The following is an 11,819-nucleotide window of genomic DNA, read 5'->3' on the forward strand; positions in this document are numbered from 1 at the left end:
CAGGCTCTGAGGAATTTATTCTCCCACTTTAACTGTTCTTGGAGATGGAGAAAGACTGAGTCCTAAAGAGAAAGATCATCATACTCAAAGAGGGATTTGAATGAGATTTAGGCAACTAAGTGCAGACTGATAATTCTTAAAGCCTTTATCATACTCTGTATCCCTGAAAATGCCAGACCATTCTTCAGCCATAAGGTTCCCTACATGCCTTTTCCTCTTTTAGTCTTCAGTACCTCAAGCATCAGAGCTCTTCTGCAGAAGGAAGGAAACCTGCATACAGTTCCCTTTTCTGGAGTGGATTCAAACCCACATTCTTCACCTCCCTGCGAAAACCTCCCAAGAGCAGGAAAGATATGGCAACCAGCCATCTTTGCAAAGTACAGCCTCAGCCAGGACTGAAGGCATGAACTGAAAATATGTGCTTTTTTACCTGCTTATTTCAGCAGCAGGGCTCCTGTTTTCTGTGGATTTAGGTCCAAAGACCTGTGCTCCAGCACTTAGGACAGGGAGCCCCCAGTAACTACCACAGGTGAGCAGATGCAAAAACATGTCAAATATTTGTTTAGTCAGCAGTTTTGTCACACTAGGATGGCATAATTTTGGCTAAATTCCCCTCAAACTTTAAAGAACAATAAACAGAAACTTAAGTTTCTTGTTTCCAAGGAAAAGAACTCATTTTGCTAGGCCTAGACGATTACTAGAATGGATTTAGGTTATATTAACACTTAACTTGTGTCACCACAGCTCAGTCTGTATCTTTGTGGCTTCACCAGTTAAAATATTTTGTGTCAGAATCAGACACAAACACCATTCCGCTTCATTTTAGAGATACCAGCCTCAGTCTGCATATCTTTTTCCTGCCTTACATAGAATGTTATTTTTACATTCTTGTGGACCAGTATACTTGCAAGTAATACACATTTCCAAATTAGCATTAAGCATTGGTTTATTGAAAGGGAAACATAAAATAAATGGGGACAAAACTGAGAAAAACTTCCTTTAAGTCAGGGTGGATGAGAAATGAAAATGAAAGTGCCATTCTCCTCCTCATACACTATAGGCTGAAAATACTTGACTTAAGATGGTAACAGTTAGTAATAGTTGAATTTGGAAATTTTTTAATTAGCATCAATGTCTTCAGCAGCAAATCTGGCTCACTACAGCACTATGATTTGTATTAAGGAGAGAGATAACCAGATTAAAATCCCAGATTCCTGATTACAGCATCATTGAAATTCTAGCCTGAATCAAGTAATCTTCTGCAAATAATTTCTAACTAATTTGTGCTGCAAAGCCATATTGTGTACCCTCACACTTCTTTTGTTACAAATTTGGAACTGATTTTTTTAGGTTGGGGATTTTTTTCTTGATTTTCTAAAGAAAACTAATCGAATTGTTACGGAAAATCATACTGAAAATCTTCTAAGTCCGTGGGTCCTGGTGTCTCAGTGGAGAAGCATTATTTTTTTTAATGGGAAGGTGGCAGATTCTAAGGACAGCCTGAATACAAAACCCACCAGAAGAAATACATATGCCCATCTTTGGCAAAGGCTGTCACCAGCCATTTGCATTTGCTGCCAGAAGGACCTCACAGTAGCAGAGAAAGAGCAGAATAACAGAAAGATACTGTAAGCACAACTCCATGTGCCACCATAGTCTGTGGCTGCAGGAAAACTTGGGAAAAATAACTGAAGTAGTTACCAAAAAAGCAGAGTTCCTCTTACTAAAGACTCTTCTGTTCAACAATCTGTGAAAATTATAGAGGTCTTATTACAAAGTAGAGATTGTCAATGGAGGAATGAGGATGCAGTTGGTGCTGTGGCAAGAGGAGAGCTGTTGGAAATAACATGAAGAACCAGGGAGAAGAAATGCACGTAGCAGGAAACTGGTAGAGAGCTGGCCATGTTTAATATGACACTATAAAGACACCATCTTTGCTGTTTCCTTATTTCTGTCTCTCTTCTTTGTTTTTTTTAACCCCTGGAAATCTCTGAAATTTCTTGGATTCTCTTGTGAGAGGCCACTGAAAAAAAGATTTCTGAAGTGCCCGCAAAAATATCTTGAGCATCGGCAGGGAGACATAAAGTTGTAAAGTTTCATTAAAATCACTGTGTCTGGTTAGACAGCCCTGAAAGCCACAGTTTTGCTTCAAACCAGAGATGAATACCAAGTCTCCTTTGGTGTCTGTTTTGGTATAAAGCACATGTGTCCAGATTTTAGAATAAAGAGAATTTATTTCTGGAAAAAAACCAAATGTTCTCTGAATTTACTTTATAGCTAAGTAGCAAAATGAGAAAGGGGAGATAAGCTTGTCTCAAAGCAGTGCAAGGAGAGGTTTTGCTACAGTCTCGAACAAAACAAAACTTGACCTGCTCAGCATAAGACATATAAATACTTCAATAAATTAATACCTTTAATACTGATAGGGAAGTCACCTTTGATGCACAGCAGAGCTCAGTGCAGGTTTCCTGACTAGGGCTTCTTCCTGGGAACTGAAATTTTCTTCATCCCCAGTGAGAAGTTAAATAAACAAACATGGGCAGATTATCCGTGGCAGACACGGGGCACTGCTGGACACAGGATTTTCTGAGACTGCTCCTTCCCCAGGCTGATGGGGCTCTCCAGCTCGCCTGAGTCCCAGGTCTGTGGTAATGCAGTAGCGATTCTTAAGGGAATTCCCAGGAAAATTTGTCTGATTACAGGCACCAGGAACCAGCATTCCCAAAACTAGTTTAAGTTTTTCCTTCTGAGGCCAAGTATGCATTAAACCATACCAAGGTAAACAACAGCAGAGTGTAAGAATATGTTAATTAGCAGAGATGCCACCAGCGGGAAGGCGACATCTGAGCTTCCCTTTTGCCACCACAGGGAACAAAACCACAGAAAGTGTAAAAGAGGCTTTTGTACACAAACTTGATGTTTCACAGCACAGTTTCTCAGAAAGTCAGGTTTAGAAATAAAGTCACCTCTGTGCAAGAAGGTAGAAGTCTCACACGCTTCACCAGAGGGATCTGACGGGAAGATGTTGCTTCTGACTTCCCTGGGAAGGGAGTATGGCATGGGGCAGCCTGCTGCTCCTCAGCAGCATGGAAGGAGCAGGACAAGTTTTACAGTACATTTAAGGGACTGACTTTTAAAACAAAATATGCCTCTTTCTGTACACATGCCTGGAGGCAAATAGCATTTCAGCTGCCTCATGGCATCAGATTTAGGAGGCAAAGCACATGGCTAAGCTACAGGAACCTTACCTCCGTGGAGAGTGCCCGCTGTAATGATATAATGGCTAAAATGGTGTAGCCACAGACATCTATTGCTAACAATTGGCCACAAACCAGCCCTTCCAGCAAGCTGATCCAGAACCCCCAGGGGAAAGGTTCAATCCCATTATAAATCCAGTTGCCTGTAATTTTGTTTTCTGCAATTCTAAGTAAGTGGAACATCAATCCCCCTTGGTGAGTCACAGGAGGGAAAAAAAATTTTAAAAGAGGTTTTCTTCTGAATGTTTTTGGTGCAAGAAACAAATCCTGTTTTTCAGTAAGCATTATAAATAGAAATGTTTAACTGGAAAACGGAGCCTGGATTAGGGCCAAAATAAGATGGAATCCAGGAAGTGAAACAGACTCAGAGATTTCCAGCCCTAAAAGCGTGCTAGCATCTTTACAGGGCAAGCTGGGGATTTCTGTCTACAGGACTAGTGCTGTGGCCAGCATGACCGATCATTTTGCTGAATATGGGACAAAGGTGTAAGGCAAATCTTTCCAGGATGAAGTGGGTACCCACGGCCGATCTCTGGCAGCCATGGCAAGACCACAGAGGTTTTACAGCTGGCCAGATGTCACAGTTCACAGAAGGGCAAACATCTGAAGCAGCGCATTTAACTTCTGCCCCGCTGCAGCGAAACTGATTTAATCAGAACTGTGCTAAAAATCCCTCATGCCTCCCACTCCCGCTGCCGCAGCGCACACATGGCTCTCTCACACATGGCCATGACGACTTTTAAGTACTTGCACAGGGGTGAGAAACCATCGCAGCCACTTCAAAATGATGTGATGGCTTCCAGCCCCTTCTGAAAATTAGAGGTTGCAAGATGCAAAATGGCAGCAGCATAAATGGAGCAGCAGTGTGCACAGCAGCTCCAATAGCCCAGCTGGAGCAGATCCTCTAGCCAGAAAGGTATTTCTGCTTTCCACTGGCTACTAAATGTTGAGTAAAAGCGCTTAAACACTCCATTTGATTCCGTCTTACAAGGCTGGGAACTTAGATTCCTTTTAAAAGTGAAGAAAATCATAAACCATCTTACCCTGTATACAGGAGGGAAAAAAATAGGTGTTCTTGTTGAAAATTTATGAGAGTGGTATTTTCTGGGTATATTTTAGGAAATAAGTCCATTAACTTTCAGTAGACCTTGTTCTGTTACAGCACTAAAGGAACTCTAAAAATTGGGACTCCATGTGCCTAATAAATTTACATTAAAAGATTACTTTCTAAAGCCTCCACTATCTCTGAGGAATAAAAGTACAGGTGAATATAGCAATTCTTTTCTTGCCTTATCTCAAAATAATACCTGAGAGTTTCAGTTTTCTTTCTCTATCATCCCCTGTAGCCTCAGACCTCAATAAGAAATCAAATGTGCACTCTCGGGTGCTAAGCAGCCTGTAAATTATATTAATCCAGAGAAAGAAGATGCTACTATAAATTTTGTGAAAAGAAACGATATGTTATGAAATTAAGAGAAAAAATTCTTTATCTTGTTCTGACAGAGGCCTCAAAAATACCTATTGGAGGGCTGCTGTTGAAGCAACTGCAGCGATGTTGGAGACATCAGTGTTGGAGACAGCAGCAATGAACTTCTATCCCTGTTTTTTCCCTCAAAGCTGCCCCGAAAATGTATACACATGAACAGTCATCAATTAAAGGGTAGGATACCATGACATGGGAACCCAGACATGAGGGAATTATCTGCATTTCATAGGAGATCTGGAGTTTTAGGTCAATTAAATAAACTAAGCACTCTTAGGCAGTAACCAGGGAAATCTCTAGATCGGTATTGGACAGGTGATGGAAAATGGAGTATAGATGGAACTCAAGGACAAAAAGGCTGAGGGTCAGCATGAGCTGACCATAATAGATCAACAGGGCAATAGATGGCCAGAGGGTATCAGGGAAAGGAGTTCACGTATATCTCAGAAAATAATAATTACCAAAATATATCCTACTGTGTGGGATTTTCCTCTTTCATCTAATCTTCCTCCTGTTATTGTGCAGGATTTGGAGATAGCTGGTACATTACTGATATTAATCCATACACAAAATGAGGGGGGAAAAAGTAACCTGAAGACAATTAAATGAATTTAAGAAAATAGACTTAATAACCATTAATGTGACCATTGTTAGATAGATATTCTGCAAAAGTATTTGTATGTATGTAATAGATACTTGTGTGCACATTTAAAAACCCCTGCTGTGCAGAGCACACTGCCAGGAACTCAGTAAATATGGATTGTGCTTATGAGTGACCCATCACGAGGTGGTTACAGGGTCCCCTGAAATACTCAGCAGCAGCGCCCCAAAAGCCCCAGAACAACAGACAAAATAACCAATTATTGATGCAGACTAGTGCAACAACTTCCTGAAGGCCCTAAAACTAAGAGCAGTGGTGGAGCTGCCTTTAAGGAGAAGGTATGACTGCAACAAGAGCCACCAGTTGTTGAGCACCATTGCTTGAGAGTCAAGTGTGAAGAATTGATCACTACAGTACACTCTAGTGATAGGTAGGTATAGGTAAGTATTATGCTTAAGCAGAAATTAATTTTTCATGCCTTGCTTTGTGTTTGATCTAATACCTCACCCTTGAGTCTTGGCTGCAGTAAATAGAATGGAGTAAATCAGAGGGAGAAGATTACAAAGAGAAATGGAGAATCAGCGACAAGTTCAAATACAGTCTCTGAGACAAACCTTTTTCATGTTCAAGTCTCTAAGGAAGAGGAGAGAGACATGGGACTATGAAACTCTACAACTGGGGTGGGGATAAGTAAGCAACTTGTAAAGATTTTCATGAATTCCAGCAGTTGTTTTTTTGTCTGCTTGGCTTTCCACATACCAAGTGACTCCATAAAATAGGTGGATTCTTGCCTTAAAAATGCCTTTCACTGAAAACAGCATTCTACAAATGGAAAACATTATTGTGACATATCTGGCATCCAGAGAGGGAGGTTGTGGCAGTCAGCTCTAAGAGAGCACTGATGAAGTCTGGCTTTGGAAGGTTCCTCTTGGTATGAGCATTAACAGCTTGTGCTCCCAGGGGATGGTGCTTGGCTTATAGCATCAAAGAAATTTGGAAGGAGAGAAGTTGACTCTCATCATACATGTTGAGAAAGGTCACACATTTGAAAACATAAAGTAACAACCAATTCAAATAAATAAAAAGCCACATGCTTCTGGAGAGTTGCCCCTCTCCAACCTGTTTTGATCATCAGCAGAGAAAAGAAGGGATATGTGCTAAAGAATGAGGAGGCCAGTTAGGCAGAGGAACAGTTGCTAGAAGAAGATAAACCTAAACCCTGTTGACATCTACAGCAATGTAAAAGCAGTAACATGGATTCTGCTGTTAAAAGGCACAGAGCAGATGATGGAAATAATTTTTTTATTGGATCAAGGTATTTCTTGACACTTCCCATTTAAGTGCCTATGTACCTGCTTTATGATTACTGTCTTCCTGACACATCTCAGGACCATGAATCTATCTCCACTCACAAATGTTTTACCTCTGATTACTGATGCTGCAGCTTCCCATCCCTTAAGAAATCTGCAGGAATTTTTTTTCATCTGACTTTCTGTCTGTTGGCCTCAGGCTAAATCAGGCTGAACACATGGTGAGAGCAAGAAAGAGGGAAAGAAAGGAAATGTAAAGCAGAGAAAGATGTCCCATTTACATACAAAGAAGAGCTGTTTAGGAAACATCTAGTGTTTTCCCCTTCCAGCTACCCTACTGATACTTTGGCTACCACAAAGTAGAAGAGTAAAAGGCTGCATCTGTGGGAAAGAGAGAAGCATTTCCAGTCTGTAGATGTAGAAGCAGTCAAAGGATTTTTCCTGTGAGAGAAATTGCTTTATGCCACACTGAATGTGTCCCAACCAGACAGGTATCCTGATGAGCTTAGACCAAGTTTCCAAATTCCTGAAATTTGATGGAAATCAGCCCTAAGAATCAGACTTTTTCTAATTTTTAGGTCTGATTGCAGGCAACTCCTTTTCATCCTAGTTTTGGAGCTGTGACTGTTTCTGTCCATTGCCTGCACTGAGCCAGAAACCCCAGTGCCCAAGTATTAAATGGAATGAATCATGCAACAGCCTCATAAACTTTAAGGATGTAGCAGGAACAACAGTAGGACACTGTCTGGTCCACACCCTGGTTGGAAAATAGGAGATAGCCAACATTCTCCCATATGTGTCTGGAACTGGGAAAAGATTGGAAAATTAAAGCTGCCTTCATGTGGCACTAATAAGTCCAAGGAGAAGAGTTGGGCAGAGCATCTCAGATGCAAGTATCCAGATTTGCAGTTCTGCAGTTCAGCTACAAGAAGAGACTGGCCTAGTGCTCTTGTCCTACAGGGTTTCAGCTCACAGCACTAAGATCAGAAATCATCACAGCTGGACACAAAAGGCAAAGAAAACACAAGGGTTATGGTCATAACCAAATCAATTGTTTTGAAGAATTAGTGAAAGAATCTGGAGAATTTTTTGTTTCTCTCTTTTCATTTGTTTTGTCACTTAATGACAAATGTAGAAGTGTTTCTTACTTGGGAATTAGAGACCAAACAGATCACATAGAGAACACAGGAGTCTTTAGTGAGAGGCAGGGACTTAAAAAAAATAAAATAAAAAACCAAACAAAATCAATCAAACAAACAAAAAAGACAAAAAAAAACCCACGCACACAGAGGAAAATTCAAAGAAGAAAAAATGCTGTTGCATAGACTGGGCAGGAAGAAAGAAAAGAAGAAAAGGATGGCCAAGGCTGCATACGTGGAACAGGTAGAATGACATACAGCTTCCCTCTTTAGGCTAGTATCTTCAGTTAGGAAGAAAGAGAAACCACCTCCAAACATACAAACTCTAATAATTGAGAACCAAAGGCTTTTAAATGTATGAAGCATCAAAAGACACTTGGTGTCTCCCCCAGAATGAGCCCTACATCACTTGCTCCATGTGGCCCTGCTGCCTTCCTTCTCCCTGTCCTACTGAGGCAACTGGGGTTTGTTCCCTCTTCACATCCTCGTAATCCAGCTTGGCAGTGCAGGAGGAAAATAAAGTGTGTTTCCCTTCCCTGCAAGACAGATAACTACCAGGCTTTCTTGGAAGTTTTTCCTTCCCCAAGAAGAAAGGATAGATGCTACCAAGAGGTGGCTGCTCACGGTGTCTCTGATGCCACAGACATTTTCAAGACACGCACTGTACTTAGGTGTACAGTGATTTCTATGAACATGACCTAAAAAACTTGCCATTGTTGGAAAAGAGCAGCATTTCCCACTTGTGCTTGGCTCAGTCACACAGACACCAGCCACTGCATGTAATGTGGCTTGCCATAAAGACCAAGGAAAAATACTGAGCATGTGACGTAGGAGTAGAACAGTGTCTGACCTGAAGTTTTCAAACAATTTCCATGAAACATACTCTGCACAACTGGCCAAGTCAATGGTCTTAGCTCCAACAGGTAAATTTAGCTCATTTCCTAAATCCATTCTGGAGCAATGCCACCCAAAAGGTCAGGTTGCTGTATGTTTCAGTGTCACATGATGCAATTTAAGGAAATGACAGCTACAAAAACTATTTACCTCAGTGGGACTTTTCCAATAAAATTAAATTAAATTTAAAATTAAAAATTTTTTAAAAAGAAAGGAACAAATAAACTAGGGACTTGATACCTGAAAGGAGAGAGGGAATGAGTGATTTTAGGGACAGAAGCACCAGGGGAATGGAAAATATATGATGGTATGTTACTGAGTCAGTCATTTAAAACAACTTTATGGTCAGTGGCAAGAATAGATAGCCTGGGGAAATGATTCATCACATCCTAATGAAGACATCTAAAACAGGTCAGATGAATTCTGCTGTAAAAGAATTTACTTTTCTCTGCAGTGTTATAAACAAGAGTCTAACATAACTAGATCAGAGGTAGTTACCCATCAAGTATAGAACAAAACTGCATGACATGTTCAGAGGTTAGATGGATCCCACCCAACGTTGCTGCTCCAAGTTGACATTGTTTCATTGTTTAATTATTTTCTTCTTGCTGTCAGCACTGAATTCACTGGCATGCAGCAAGGCTAGCAAACCACTGAGAGAAACTCAACCTCAGCAAGAGGAGTTATACCCATGGCTAAAGAAGTGAAGGGCAGAAGGAGATCAAAGACGATCCATAACCTTGCCTGTGCAAGTAGCATTTTAAACATAATCACACAAACAGGACCTTGACAGGTCATCTGGTCCACCCCTTGCTCTAAGGCAATATTCATCAGACTTTCTAGATCTGAACCATTCTTGACAAATATATGTCCAACTTGCACTTAAAAAGCCTCCAAGGAGAGAAGCACTGCTCACTCCTTCTTTACTTACTCTTACAAATACTTTTTTTATCCTAGCTAGCCTAAATTTTTCTTACTGCAATTTACATGGTGTTTTCAGAGGATGAGGATAAGAGATTATTATCATCTTCTTTTTAGCAGCTTTTACATAGCTGAAGGCAATCTTGCTCCAGCTTCTATTCCTGAGGCTAATTTTTTCAGTCTTTCACTGGACATGATGCTTGCTAAAGCTGGGGCCATTTTTATTTCAAAATAGCTAGTGGCAATGCTGAAATTAACCTAGTGTGGACAGATCTTGCCTCTCTTAGATATCGCTGAATCATCCTATAAATTTTAATTTATCTATTTATCCTGACAAGCACTCTGAGTTACCAGGAAGTAAAATGAGCCCCATTTTGCATAAGAGGACACGAGGCAGAGAGGATTTGTGGCTCTCCACCCTGTTGGTATCTCCGGCGCATCCTAACTGCACACCAGAGCAAAATCCAAGCAGCACATCCAATCTCATCCCTTCTGAGACAGAAAGCCAAGAGGCCATGCTATAAAGGAGCCATGGTGTGCTTTGCCTGGGTATTCGTCATGACAGGGCAGAACAGGGCAGTTTTTCTACAATACAGAGAGATCCATGCACAGACCAAGAGCAGGATTTCAAAAGCCATTCAGACATTATGCTTTTCAGAATTTTAAGGGTTAATTCCATTTAACTTAGAGTCAGGTACTTAATATATTTACATTCCTAATGATGCAGACATATGACAAGTACTTAAACACCTTCCTCATGATCACTTTAGGCACCCGTTGTAATTTTAGAAATTCCAGTAGAATCAGTCTATCTGCCACATCTGGTCTGACTGTGAGGTCTGCAGCTCTTCACATGTTCATTTGTATCACAACAGCAATATTTTACAACTCTACTATCAATGCCGTAGAGCCTAATACCATTCAAATAGGCGTTCAGAAAGATATGTTCTAATGATTAATCTAGTGTTTGCATGACTGAAACTGAAGCACTTACTGCTTTTAGGCATGTCATTACTGGTAAAAAAGCAAGGCTTCATTCCAGGTTCCGGCATTGGTCTTGGAGTTTGCAGCATCAGCATGTGGATCCCTAGTCTTTAGGGCTGAGATTGTCACTAGATGTTGCTGAGAAATACAACAGGAATGAAAGGGTGAAGGGAAATTTATAGTTTCTAGTTTTGTCTAGCTTCCACAAGTTTATTAGTCCTGATAGAACAGCGGGAAATCACACTTTAAACCACAATGAAGCTGTTCAAAACCATCCTCAGAAAAAAACAGAGTTTGCATTTTAAAACAGGGAACTGAGCACTTATGAGCCTGCTGACTGACTCAGTAATATCAGTAAACGCATTACTAAAATGAGGAATACACTTTGTGAGATGTAAACTTCAGGTAGTTGGAGACCATCCTGATCTATCCCATGTAAATATTTTTATTTTCATTACATAGTCGATAAAACATGCTCAGCTTTCAAAACCCAACAAACACTCGGAATTCTTCACTTCAAACTTTGTATAGGCTATAGAGACTGAGAAAGAAAAGAGAACGTTCCAAAGGATCATTTATTTTATCCTCTTTTATGTTACTTTCTGAAATATCTGCAGTTGTCTGGCTGCAAAAAATGTTGGGATGACTGACTTGAACAGTCACGGCGTTTCACTTTTATTTTTTTCCTCTTTTACATGGGAAACGTTTATGTAAGTAGCCACACCATTCTTAAAACAGCAGATTGACAAATCGGCTTTTTGTTTCTTTGCCGGTTTGAGGGGACTTTTGGGTGGGAGGTCCTATTCCTGTCACGCAGTATGGTGACAGCACTAGGGATGGGCAATGAATATGAATGGACAGCCGGGATGCTGTCACCTCCACAGCCACACTGCCCGCCACAGCCCACCTGCCCGGTCCCTGGTACCGCTGCCGTACTCTGCAGCTCCAGGGAATCCTGTGCCAACACGCCGGGATTGGAACCAAAACATTCCCAGCGGAGAAACGAGTCCTCCCGCTGAAAGGGAGAATTAGGGCATTTCCGCGAAGTTCGAGCCGCGGAGGAACGGGCGGGGGAGGAAAAGCGGTGTGCGCGCCAGGGATAAACAAACACAAGGGCACACACGGAGCGAGAGGAGCGCCCGGGCCGGGCCGGGGAGCTGCGGGGCGGGGTCCACCGCGCCGGGCCGCCATGGCGTGAGGGGCTGGGGGGACAGCGGGGGGGGGGGGGGC

The sequence above is a fragment of the Corvus brachyrhynchos genome, unplaced genomic scaffold (assembly GCF_000691975.1).
Source record: "Corvus brachyrhynchos isolate BGI_N302 unplaced genomic scaffold, ASM69197v1 scaffold14, whole genome shotgun sequence".
Lineage (NCBI taxonomy): Eukaryota > Metazoa > Chordata > Aves > Passeriformes > Corvidae > Corvus > Corvus brachyrhynchos.